We start from the raw sequence: 14,316 nt of genomic DNA on the forward strand, positions 1-14,316 counted from the left end.
GAAGAAAAATATGGAGGAAAAGTATTAATTAGACAGAAAGGCCCCATTCAGCATGTTATATCTCATATATGATTGAATATGTCAGTATTTTAATGTTATCTCATTTTAACTTTTACATATAAATGTAACAACACCTGTCAAGTAGGGCTGAACGATTTGGGAAAATAATCTAATTGCGATTTTTTTCCCCCAATATTGCGATTGCGATTTAATATGCGATTCTTTTTATTTTATTATCCTCTTTTTTTCCCCAACAAAATGTAATGAATGATTTAAATATGACCAACACAATATTAGATACATTTAGTGTAAAATATTCTTTCCCACATTTTACATTTTTATTTAACTGCTTACCAATGGCAAGATGTAATCTGTGCCCAAAACACTGGAGCCTCGTCCATTCATTAAGCCGTGCAGCCAGCACCATATTTGACGCGTTGTCCGTCGTGTTGCAGACGTGTTTCTCCTCGTGGAGATCCCAGCTGGCAAGCCCCTCTCTCAGGCCGGCTGCACTACTTTCCCCTGTGTGGTCGTCTGGGAAGTACGCAGCTTGTAGGCAGCGAGCTTTGAGGTTGAAATCTTCATCAATAAAATGGACTGTAAGACTCTGGTAAGGCTCAGATGTGCGGCTTGACCACATATCAGTAGTAGTAGCAAAAAACTCCACCGTTTTAAGCTTCGCTGCGACGTCATATGGAGTGACACTATCAAACATTTCGGTCAGTGATCCCTGTCTTGAGGTATTTGGCTTGTCTGGCGCACTGGTGCTCGGCATTTTGGCCATACAACTGTCGTACATGGTTTTATAGTATTTATTTAAGTGCTGGAACAAGTTTGTAGTGTTACCCCGTGAAGTAGCAACGGTAGCACGGCATGCTCTGCACAACACCTGACACTGCGCAGCATCATCTTTTTTGAAGCCAAAATAATTCCACACCACCGACGTGCTGTTCCTCTTCGTGACTAAAGTCTCAGTTGTGTCAGTTTCTGACTATCCCGTTGAGCCAGAGGCCATTGTAACAGGTTAAAGGGCAGCATGAAATGTTGATGCAGCCCAGTGCCCTACTCTCTTTCGCACGTTGTAATCGCGCACGTTGCGGTTAGAAAATCGCGTTTTATCATATCGCGATTTTATCGCAAATGCAATTAATCGTTCAGCCCTACTGTCAAGTAAATGAAATTAATTTAAAATGTTTCCCTTTGAAATGTATAAAGGGGCATGAAATAGAACGATCAAGTAAAATATTCACTTTAGTGTTCAAGTGGTCAGGCTCCACATCTGCCAGTCTTCACCCTATAGTATTGTAATGTAACTATTGAATGCATTCCACGATGGTTGTATGTAGGGCACATCCAAAAAGACGTTTCTCTTTTGTTGCACATTTAAGGTGGTCTTCCTGATGTCTGCAGGAGTCAGTCATCAAATCAACATACAGAATGGCGTATAGGATAAAGCACAAAAGAAATTCGGACAGCTTTCACATGAGCACAATATATCCATAGAATCCATGGATTATCTGCTGTCACGTGGTACAATGCTCCAGCTTTACATCTCACAACAGTATTAAATATAGACTATAGCTCAAGAGGAGCAAGGAGGGTAAAGCTCCTTTGGATCCGGTGGACTGAAGCCCTGAGCTCAGTTTATTCTCCCTTTTGTTTACAGAGTCGACTTTACTTACCTCTCTCTGCCTGACATAAAACTCCTAAAATGGATTTATGAAACTGAAGATTTCTCTGGTTTTGAATTGGTTGTTTGGTTTATCTTCACATGCACACTGATACTCATTGTTTATGATGTGCAAACATCATATTTTATGTTTAGTGCCCTTATTTTGCTGAGGTCATTTAGATTTAGTAACTGTAATCTTGAGTCTCTATTTCTCAACCAAAGCTTTCATTTTAACCTGACAAGGATCCAGACACATTATAAGGTCTGATGGACCAGAAGAAACATCACCTTTTAACAGTGCCCTCCACCACGGTTAATAATACACCCGTGATGTCAAACGTTATTTATATATTTTAAAGGGAAACACTGCTGTGGGACATGGCTATATTTTCATAAAAATCCCGTCAGCAAGGCCATGACCCTTCCCTTAATCCACTGTTTTCAGCCACTCGCAGCCTCAGTGCCAGAGAGCAAACCATGCCTCTCCCCCTCTGTCCTCTCCCCTCTCAGCACAATATGCACTCTCCTTTTGCTAAATGCTCAGATGACAGTCTCAGCCCACGGCTGCACACAGCGAACACTGTGAAAGTGATTTAATTGCTCTGTCAGGTCAGAGGAAGCTCACAGGCTACCTGTTGGTGTGATACACCTGCCCACAGCCAAGTCACTGCCCGTCTGTCCTGGGTGGAATGGAAAAAAAATAGGTTGTATGGGTGGGGGGGAGACTGGGGTCATTGTAAATTGACCCTGACAGCAGGAAGAATCATTGAAGAAAATAGCCAGGCTGCAGTTTACTGGCAGCCAGTTTCTGACACTGTGTAATACCCTGGATTTACAGCTTCATTCTCTCTTCTTCTGTCAGTGCTCCTGCTTCTATAAAGCAGCTTTGAAGCTGCATGTGAACTATACGTGTCAACCATAGGGGACACACACACACACACACACACACACACACACACACACACACACACACACACACACCTGTGCGGCTATGTGTTCCCGTGTGGGAGAAGAGTGCAATCATTTGCATCATTTTCCTCTGACACATTCTTCCATGAAAACAACAGATTGCTGGATTTAATATCTCAACAGGTTGTTATCATTACACAATAAATTATATATCAATATATAGTTTATCATATGTTATTTCATTGTATTTGTTTACAGCAAAGATTTACTCTTCTGAAATGTATATTGTATATTTCTGTCATACAGCATGTTTACAACTGTCAACAGGAAACAGAAATGTTTGTCCAGGTTGTAGGGAAATGCTGCTCTCTAGTGTCCAGTCAAAGTCAGCCACCGATCCAGTGCAACATCCCAAATAGATGAGGAGGCTGCATCAATTTTCCCACATGAAATGCAATAATCTCATTCTCATTCATTTTATTATCGCTGTTGCATTTTACGTCAGTTTTTTTAATTATATCCATTCAAAATAAGATTAATATACAGTTATTCACCCTGATTTGCTTTGTTTATTTAGCTCATGTCTGTAAGATTCCACATTGAAACCAGAATAAGAACATTATTCCAAATACTGTGTAATGCACATCATGTAAACATGGATACAAACACATGCACAGACTTATGTACACAGTAACACATATAAAGTATATCAGGTTGTTTTGTCAAGGGGATAATGATAAACTACAGTAAAAATATACAATAATAATTATGTATGACATGCTTTTCTCCTTATTTTTGTGTGTAGTGCTTTGATTTAATATAACTTTCACTTATTTCCACCATAAACCTATATGCACTTGAGGAAGCTGAGGAACTATTATATGAATATGATGATATATTGTGTGATATAGATAATAATACTCTGACAGGAAACTGAGAGAAGAATGCAGCGTATACCTGCTACAAGGATGAAACAACAATGTAATGTCAGTGAGATGTATCTCAGTGTTAGGGGACACAGACGCTCAGCACTTCAGGGGGTGAAACATGGACAGAGGATATTGTGACCAAATACAACTTGGAGTAATTGACCAACTGTTGAAAACCCAAAGACATGAAAATGGTCTTCAGCCACTGCTAAAGGTCAATGGCCACTGTCATTCATTTATTATTTATACTATATTATATTCATTTATTGCATTCGACTTCAAAAGAAAGACTGCAGGCTGGTCTTACATAGACAATTCTTCATTAATGAACAAACGGGAAGCAACAACGCCCCCCTGTGACAATACGACTGAATGATAATGGTGGTTCTCTGACAGCACAGATGGGACGGACCTTAATAAGGTCACTGCATGACCAACATTACTTGCATGTACTGTGGTAGGTTTTGGAGACGCAAAGAAATGATGTAGAGAGGTGCTTTGCTGCTGATTTCACCTTCATTTCTCTTTGCCATGTGCAGGTTTATGATAATGACTATTTGTTGGGATGTATGAGCAAATTTTATAAAGGTATAAAATTCTAAAACCAGTAAATCTGCAGATGTCTCAACAATTCATTAGGATAACAAAAGAATAAAAAGAAGAATAAAAGTTACGCACACTTAGCAGGTGTGTGTCTGAAATGGAAAAACCTCTTTTACTTACCTTCTCGTCTGATATGGATTGTTTAAATAAAATATCTGCAGCACTGTGTTAATCATGAGACTGCCGATAGAAACTAAATGAAAAAAGCACTTCCAAAGGAGACTATTTAAAACATTAATCAGAACGAGCCAGACAGTTTAGTTTATTCATGTTGTAGGTCACCACAAAAATCCCTCAGCAAAGAGGAAGAACTGTGATGAAACTGAAATACTTTCTGAGGAGCAGATGTTTTACGTCAAAACTGTAAACCTACAACAGATTCTCCCACTCCGCCTGGAACCTCCGAGAGCCCAGTTGTTAATTTAACAACTATGTCCCACAGCTAATTACTCACACTGATCCCTGCTCCACTGTAAACCAATATGAGTCTGACTTTATGGACTCATTGCTGGAATTACGGTTTGAATGTCTGATAAAAACTGATGGAGGGTGCAGCCCTCTCATTGCCCCCAGTGTAAACACAAAGCTGGTGACGCTGCTTTCAGTTTCAATCATTGCCTCGGTGGAATGAGAACAGGTCACTAAAACACTTCAGTTTCTTTAGAGGCACGTGAACAAAAATGATGAACCCATTAATGCACTCCTCCAGGATTTGGCTAATCATCATCATTTTCAGCATTCTTAATAGTTCTCCATTTCCCTCAAATACCTGAATCAAGAATGATTGGTTCCTGCAGTACTCAAAAATAATTCCAAATGTAAATGGTTTGATTATATTACTACAGCAGCTATTATTAAGATTTAAAAATGTTAATGACTGCTTGAATGCAAAAGAGGTTGCTTGTAGTGACGACTCCACAGAGAACAAGAGGGGCACTCAGAGAGCGCATAGCAATGCTGATTGGACACTTTATTGTATTTTCATGTATTGATATCAGATGTGTCTGCAAACTATTTACAATAAACACAGGTACAATATTCATTCTCCATTGTAGTTCAAATTAATATTTCACAGTAACTGAATAAAATTAACCCCCATAACATGCTTCTTTTCTCTCTCCCTATGGCAGCTCAGTTTTTTAATCCAGGGAGAGTTGATTGGAAATAACATGGTCCTCGAGGGTGTACAGCCGAGAGGAGGGCCACTGCTCCTCCTCCTCCTCCTCCTCCTCTTCCTCCTCCTCTGCTGCGGCTCAAAGCGGGGTCCGAGAAAATCAGTACTAATTTTCACCAGACTGCAGCACCTCACAGCTCTAAAGGACACTCAGCTCATTGTTAGGATTTTTATGGCCACAACTTATTTCGGTTCAGTGCTCTTATCAACATTGTTTTCAGGCTACAGCAGGAAGAACTAACCCTTAAAGGGATAGTTCACCGAAAAATGTAAATTCACTCATCATCTACTAACCACTATGCCGATTGAGGGGTGGTTGAAGTGTTAGAGTCCACAAACACTTTTGGAGTTTCAGGGGTAAACAGTGTTGGAGCCAAATCCAATACAATTGAAGTAAATACGACCACTTCTTCAGATGTAAAAAACAACGTAAAAACATTTGTATTCAACATTCATATTGGACTTGAAAAGGCCTACCCTAAAAGTCCTGATATCCTCCTCTGAGCTGCGTTCATGTGCGCACGCTCACACGGGAAAACCACACACACACTGCACACAAGCTCTTGCCCAAGGGCACGCGCAGGGTGTGCGGAAGCATTGCTACGTCTGCTAGCATCGCTACTTCTGGTAGTGCACTTTTAGGCTTAAAACAAGGTGTGATGACGCCGTTTCGAGTCAAATATGAATGTTGGGGCTTGCGGACACTTAGATGACACCACACGAGCAGTATGTAGGCATGTTATGTTTTTATGTTGTTTTATTACGTCTGAGGAAGGAGTCACTTTGGCTGCAATGCTGTTAACCCCTGAGACTCCTAAAGTGTTTTGTGGACTCAAACATTTCACCCACTCCTCCCATCGGCATAGTGGTGAGTAGATAATGAGTGGATTTTCATTTTTCAGTCAACTTTCCCTTTAATGACTGTGTGCACAACCATCAAGCCAAGTCATTCACAAAAAGCTGCAGCATGTGTCCACGAACATTCTGTAGAAGCATTGCTTCCTTTAGACTCTTATTAGTGCCGCCTGTGTTTTCAACTCTTTTGTCTCCTGTCATGTTTTACACAACCACAGAACATTGGTTAAACTAGGAGAGACTTGTTAAGGAGAAGCTAAAATGAAAACTGTCTGTCTGTCTAAGTGATCATGTAAAAGTTAACTACCTCCCCTCTCAGTGGTTCATGCAGACAGTGAATCACAGCAGCAGCGGAGGGGGGGGAGGACAGAGGATAGACAGGAGAACAGAGGACAGACAGGAGGACAAAGGACAGAAGGAAGGACTGATACTGACTCATGTCTTCTTTCTTCTTCCCTCAGGAATATTACTTATTTTACTTAAATGTATTCAGTGACTTTGCTGTTGCTATCATTACTTTTACCCCATACAAACAGTATTGAAAAATAATAATAGTAATAACTTTATGTATATAGTACATTTCAAAACAAATTTAAGTGTTTAAGTGTTTTAGAAGACAGATTGCATTAAAATCCAAAACAAAATAAAATACTATTAAAAACATTAAAAATAGTTAAGAATATGCCATATAATGAAAGTGAATCTCAAGAGATTTAAAGGAAGATACTTGTCTTTAGAGATGGGAGAACTTAAACACTTTTTTCTTTAAAAGAGTTTCCTAAAAAGGATGGTGGATGGTAAAGTAGGGAGAGAAATAGGTCATCAATTAATGAAAAGGAACAAGCTTATAAATTTCCTTTAATTACCCTACTACGTCAATGTATCCATGGCAACCATGAAACCACAGAGACCCCCCCCCCTCCCTACATTTCAAACCAATTCAACCTCTGTAGTCACCTTTATTTTTGAATGCTCGTCACCTACTTTTACCACACACATCTCAAACCTCGGTCACTGTATTGCAGCTGACAGCAGAGCAGTTTGGTCTCCGCGGTGACTCCGGTAATGTAAAGGTCTCACACTCCGGAATGACGTCAGACCAGTCACCTCTAAGAACTGTTATTCTCACAGTGTGACTGAGAGAGTGTTCGCCACACCATTTCTCACCTAACATGATCTAAGAGTGCGTAGGTAGTGATGCTGTGAACTCACACTGGAGCACCCTTTTGCCTCGGTGTCAACACAATGACCGATGCCACCTGGCAGCTGTACTGACACTGAACCAGAATAAGGTGTTGTACTCATATTCCTGATGATGTGGAGGGTTGGAGCTGTCTGTGCCTGTGGGGCACGCAGGAGCCTGCAGTCAGTGCCGTCAACAACAACTAATGAATTAACATGAGGGTCAATCCAAGCTCAGCTGGCTTGGTTCTAAACAGTAATACACCACTAGATTATGCTCCACCAGCCAATTATGAAGCAGTAAATAGTTTGAGACAATGAATTGTATATCCATTCATTTAGAATTGATAATTAATAGAGGTCAAAGTTAAAAACTAAACCCAGGGTGATTATCTCATTAATTTGCAGTTTTGCGTGTGTGTGTGTGTGTGTGTGTGTGTGTGTGTGACTTGATTGCAGCACTCCTCCCCTCAGTTGATACTTGGTTACAGTTACAGCAAACATTGTCATACACGGTACGTCTCTTTAAAGCATGATGATGCAACATCACGTCACTGAACATTAGAGCTGCACGTACACCGGCAGGTTTTGTAGAATTTGAACACGTTTTGATTGCAATACATTTGTATTCCTGACTCATCAGCTTACACAGTTTGTTGCACTACACTCTTACCGCGCCACCTGTTGTCACTGCAATTTGACCATGAGCCAACAGTGCATGTTGACTTAAGCTGATGTACTGTAGGGCCCAACATTGCTGTGGGCATATAACAGACTGGAAAACACACAGAGGCAGAGGAAAGGAACTTGAGGAGTCCTTAAAGGGTATTTTTCAACCTGGGCCCTATGTTTATAAATGCTAGTTTTTCCTTACTCTTGTTGAGGGTTGTTGTACCTTATTAAGCTCCATGAGACAAATTGTCATTTGAGAACATGGGCGATACAAATACAATTGTAGCAGTGGCTACAATGTATTCTTATGTGGCAACTCTGACAGTCAGAAATATTCACAAAAAGTTTTATTTCACCAATAAAAGGCTCAAATTGTAATTCTTTACACTTTACACAACTTTACACAAGTCCCACTAGGGGGACTTGGGTTGTTGCAGGAAGACAAATGTGGAAACGTTAGTGAGAGTGACAGAGAATTGAAGAGAAGAGTTTGGATTTTACTGAGAGAAACTATTATGGCTGAATCTTCTTCTGATGTGGATGATGTCAATAAGGCAGTTGACTTTGATGGTCGTCCCTACTTGTTTGAGCAGGAGTATGAACTGAGAGCTCCTGCAAATTGAACAAGCGAGATTAACAGTGGCAACAAGTAGGGGGGGGGGGGGACAATGAGCTGCTGCACGGTTGAGAGTGAGTAATGTTGCAAGACTCTTAGTAAAGACCCAGAATAACACTTATAAACACTTTAAGTAGACATTTTGTCGACTGTCGTAGTTGCCCCGTAAGATTACATTAAAACTACTGGTGGAGACGACCTACCCGACTGATTCCAAAAGTTTTCTTATTACAAAAATCCATTATCATGTGCAATCAGAATTGATGGATTCAATTTTAGATTTAAAGTGTTTCTCGTAGATGATTGATGCTTGCATCCAGATTTGTAACACTGAATATTACAGCGAATAAAAGCCTCCAATGAATGAGCCCTGATTCATGGCCAAATGCTGACTGACTGTGTCCCCGCTCACTCAAGAGACCCAGTGGGAATCTGAACCTGGAGATTCAGTAGTGACTCACCCTGAGTAAAACCCAGCTCCCCTTCAACCCTGTCAGTGGAATGTGGAAGAGCAACACGAAGGAGCAGATGAGGGGGACAGAAAGGTGGATGACTCATTCATGTTCCCACTCTGAAGGCCACACACTCACACACACACACACACACACAGAGCTGACACAGTGCATGAGGCATGGGAGCTACTGACGAGAGGCAATATCTTGATGACGATGCCCAAAGGACAACTGTGACGGGCCGCTCGCTTGCATCAGGTGTTGGTGGGTGGCTGCTGAAGATGATGTCAGAGGGAATAATGCCATAAGGTACGTGGTGTTGGCCGGACTAGAAAGGTCATTTACGTTAGTCATGATTATTCACAGTTAGAGCCCACACATGGAAATATCAGCTGCTGAGTCATGTTAAGTTTCACACTGGTTACAAGTCAGCATGGAGGCTGGATGCTTGTGTCCCGGAGATTTTGTTCAGTTATTGTGTATAGGCTTAATAAAGGTGGTGGTTTCAGGGTATGTTATTTGATTGACAAAAACTCCCTTTATGTTCGCTTTCCTGTTGTCATCTTTACCTTTGAGCTGATCAAGATGCGTTGAATTTAATAATGTCTTCATTAAAGCTCCTACAAGAAACTTTAAATTTCCGTTGATTTTGGCGCCTCTGTGGACACAAGCGGTAGAGTGTCCACTGTTACCTGTTGTGAAAACCTCAGTCCAGACAGCATGGGCATTTGTTTTGGAAAGAGCGAAAAAAAAAAGACACACATGTAGTGAGTTCAGGACACACACCAAGAAACACCACAGCTTTCTTTCTTTACTGTAATGATATAACATGAAACAAGGACCGCATCCGTTTACATTCTCTCATCGGGTTCAAAGATCAAAATACTCAACATATTCATATAAAAATAAAGATACATAAAGTATGAACCCATTTGACAGTAAAAAACAATCTAACAATATTATAACTGATTTTACACAACCATTAAGTGTTAAATACATTTATGCAGGTACAATAAATCCTTACTCCCCCCTCCTCTTATTGTGGACAAATGGAACATCCCACCTGAGACAATACCAAGTCACTCAATGTATAGTAGCTGTAAATTGGCTGGAATATCAAACCACACAGCTGTTTGCAGGATGCACAGTGATGAGGTAATGTATCGTAATTCTCATTCTGATCTCATGCGTTTTGTTTGTAAGAGACATGGAGTTAGTGAGGAACAAACTCGTGAGCGCTGGTCTCTGCGGGTTAGCCTTTAGCATAGCCTTAAGCATAGCCTTTAGCCTAGCCTTAAGCATAGCCTTTAGCATAGCTCGTAGCCCGGCTCACTTCCCCCACTTCTGTTTCCTCTCCCTCCACCTGAACATAGGCTTTTCCAGCTTGACTGCCATAAATCGTTGCTCTGACCTCGTGGGTAATCCGTCCATGCAACAGACATCTAGAATAGTTTATAAAATAAGCCACATTTCTGCCTGATTGTTTGATTTGCTGTTGTAAGTCATAAAGTGGCAGCAATATTAAAAATAAAACCATTTCATGACCATTTTCTTGAAAACTCCTTGTAGGGGCTTCAAAGGACCAACCCAGTGATTTAACTAACTGCTACCCAGAAATAAGGTGCCAGTTTTTTCTACTATCCACCAGCAGCCTTTGGATTCAGTTCAGCTTGGTAGGAAAATCAACGAGCAGTTTGATTTTAGGATTAAGTTTGTCATTAGTGAACAGCAGTTTTTTTGCAGCAGTTTTTTTTAGCTCCATGTTGGTGGTACATTTAGTGAGAAACATACGTGTCATGTCACACAATCAGCAGTAACATGTTACCACCTCCAGTTCATATGGTGAACATGTCGGCAAGCAGTTGCTTGTTCCCACATCCAGCAGACATGAGGCTCCATCACTCATTTGGTGGTGTTTGTGTGCCACTGCAATAATCACTTCTCTTTCAGCTCCGCCATTGGTCTCCGTCAATTTATGGGAAACTCCTCCAGCTCCTTTAGCTGCTAAATGCTCCACTTATTCACCAGGTAGTTTCTATGTCTGTCTGCTGTTTGGAGCTGAGCAGGTTGTGGACAATAGGCCAGATAAACAAAACAAGCAGCTAAAAGAGGCTAAAATGCTCCATAGATCTGTGAGGGAACTGCAGGGGCATGTGATGTACTGGGGGCTTGAGGTTAATTTCCTCTGGGAACTGCTACGGCTAGGTGACCATCATTTATTTATTAATATACAAGTCTAGAACACAGAGATATACTGGCTTATGCTATGCTCCATGGGAACAGATTTCTTGATGCATGTACTCTTAAGGTTAATATTTTTATTACACTTGCAGACTGCTGAGTCTAAACTGATCAGCCTTAGTCGGATCTAAAAACGTTTATTGTTTACGACTCAACATCAGGATGGTCCTGAAGTGTAGAGTTTATCAACTGTCAGATGGCAGAAGCATCTTCATTTAACTAATGATAATAATCCAGACATATTGTAATACTTTGGGGACTGTTCTATAGTAAAAGTATTTTTCTGTGAGTCTCGTAGTCTCAGTCAAGGTAACTATCTACTACAGATATCCTTTTTACTCGATATTTTCCCCTCCATTTTTCAAAAAAATCTCCATTCACATGACCTTCGGGTTCCAAAATATTCAGACGAGAACACAAAAACAACCACAAACGCTTAAACAAGCATGCCGAACGCGTGAGTGGCGACAAAGTCTACATCAATGATCCGTTTAATACCAGAGAAGAATGCTGTGGCCCAAGTAATGTTGGGCCTGGCAGCTGCCTGTGAATGCAGGTCATGTGAGGCAGTAATGCTAAATTTACCTACAAACTTGTAATTTGACCTTGCAGTGCCAACCAAACATAGAGAAAGCGGTATATAGCCGCCATTGTTGTTGTTACCTCTGGCGCATGCTGACTCCACAAAGCATCATGTGGGCATTCATGAAGTAAGCTGTAAAGTCATAGTTTCCCCAAACGCTCCATTTTTACATGGTACAAAGAAACCGAAGTTTTTGAAAATCTGCACTTTGGGAGGCTTGTGTAAAAGTCTTTGTTTTTGTGACTTGAAACGTCGTCGGTGTGTGGAAGTGAGGCTCAAACACAAAGGGAAATATTTGTTTGCAAACTATCAGTATTAATGTGGACAGGGTGTAAAAATCTGTATTTAGTTAACACTTATTTATGATATATGGCTAGGGTTGCAAAGGGGCGGAAGATTTCCGGTAAATTTCCGGAAACTTTCCATGGGAAGTTAAGCTCGGGAATTTTGAATTTTTTTTTTACCGCAAATTAAACGCTGAGCAATAAAAAAATAATTCAAAACTGTATTTTAAAGATGTATGGAATGCAGCACACGCTGCACGTTGAATTTCAACCCTGCACTGTGCATTTCTCCATCACATGCGCAGTGCATTCTTCCATGTGCAGTGCATTCTTCCATCACATGCACAGATAATTCCCAGCATCCTGCACACTACAGCTGGGCTATTGAGGCCACACTACTGCATTAGCCCAAGGACAAGTCAGGTAAGTTTTGATGATATTACTGGGGAAAATATATAAGCATGCTGATTGAGGATTGTTCATCTGTTCATCTAGCCTATTTCTATTCATTTATCCATCAATTGTAAAATATTTTTAAAGACGATTCCAATTGTTTAGCTAACTATTTATATCTCTGGCATTGCATTAGTGTTTTTTACAAGCTTTTTTCTCATCTTATTCTACAGAACAATGCCACATGCACTATCTCATGTGTGGAGACATTTCACCCCAGCCGATGTAGAAGGAAAGGCTGTGTACATTTGCAAATACTGTGCAAAGACCTATGTTAAGAATGCCACAAAGATGCAGAAGCATATAGTCAAGTGCCCAAAGTTTCCTCAGGGCTCAAATCAGCTTATGACAAAACAAAATGTTTATATTTATGTCTGTATATGACAAGGTAAATACAGTTAGTATAAATTACCCACAAAATTTCCAGTTTATTCCCGTTAATTCCCATTTATTCCCGTTAATTCCCATGGAAAGTTTCCAACTTTGAATATTCCCGGAATTTTGCAACCCTATATATGGCACTCACATATAGCACCATCCTCCATACTGAGCACTTTAAAATACATACAGTACAATAATAATTTTACATATTCAGTATTTCTGAATTTGAAAACACACCTCAGACAGTTGTGAGGGTTTATACTCTAACAACTAAGAGTTCAGAACACTTATCCATTTATCATGAATCTACTGCTCAGCAAGACTGAGGATAATAAATGAACAGTTCCTTCACAGTTCTGATATAAGAGAATGTCCGAACGGACGGGAGCAGGACAGTCACAGTAGTGTGTCGCAGTGCTGGGTGGTATAGTGGGTCAGGTCCCACCCAGCTCGCTGCTCATCAGTGCCCTTCAAGATCCAGGCCAACTGGGATCATTTGTATGCAGGGAAGCTGAGGTATTCGATAAATCGATGTGCCTTACCTGAGATTATTCTCATGGCTGTGCACGGGCCAGGTGTCAGTGGGGAGGGCTGCTCCTAGCTGGAGTCAGTGTCAAATAGCATCTGCTTTACAAATCTAAAAAGGTACTTGTCCTTCACATAAGTCTCATGAACAGATTTACATTGTGCAGTACATATATGGTGAAGATACAAAGATGTGACTTTGCGATGTTTGACCCTCTACAGTTACAACAAATTGAATCATGCAAAGCGATAAATCTGACATGTGATTTTAAGAGAAATGTCTTAGCAACTGGATTGTTTTGAAATTCAGTCCCCGACTTTGGTGACACTGACTCTTTTAGCTCAATCACCAAGTTCAATTAAAAATTTGTCCAATATTTTGGTTTCTGACTTAAGACCTTTGAAAAAAAATGAAACTCAGTTGCACTTTGTGTTTTGCCCTTTTCCGATACAGATGGTAAATATGACATTATAAATTCTTCACATTAGCATTATCACATAATCACTGTGATTGTGAGTATGTTTTCATGCTGACATTAGCCTCTGTACAGCTTCACAGAGCAGCGCTGGTCACTCAATGGAAATGACAATGATACCATGTGACCATTAGTATCGCCCACCAATATATCTGCTGGTTGCTTGACTCACTTGACTTAAGAATTAGCCTTATTTTCATGTGTAACTCGGTCATGCAACATATTTACACCACCACTGATGCAGCCGACCTCTCCTCATCCTCTGCCGCCATTTTATAATGACAAGTTTGAAAATACATTGCTTTTCTG

The 14,316-nt window shown here is 40.5% G+C and overlaps 1 long non-coding RNA gene across 1 annotated transcript; it reads left to right on the plus strand.

The window, feature by feature from the left end:
* Positions 1–1,049: 1,049 nt before the first annotated feature.
* On the plus strand, positions 1,050–12,928 carry LOC117774341. Its single transcript, XR_004616054.1, has 3 exons — positions 1,050–1,165; positions 7,183–7,186; positions 12,917–12,928. It is a non-coding gene; the product is annotated as an uncharacterized LOC117774341 (long non-coding RNA).
* The last annotated feature ends 1,388 nt before the right edge of the window (positions 12,929–14,316 follow it).

The sequence above is a fragment of the Hippoglossus hippoglossus genome, chromosome 14 (assembly GCF_009819705.1).
Source record: "Hippoglossus hippoglossus isolate fHipHip1 chromosome 14, fHipHip1.pri, whole genome shotgun sequence".
Taxonomy (NCBI): domain Eukaryota; kingdom Metazoa; phylum Chordata; class Actinopteri; order Pleuronectiformes; family Pleuronectidae; genus Hippoglossus; species Hippoglossus hippoglossus.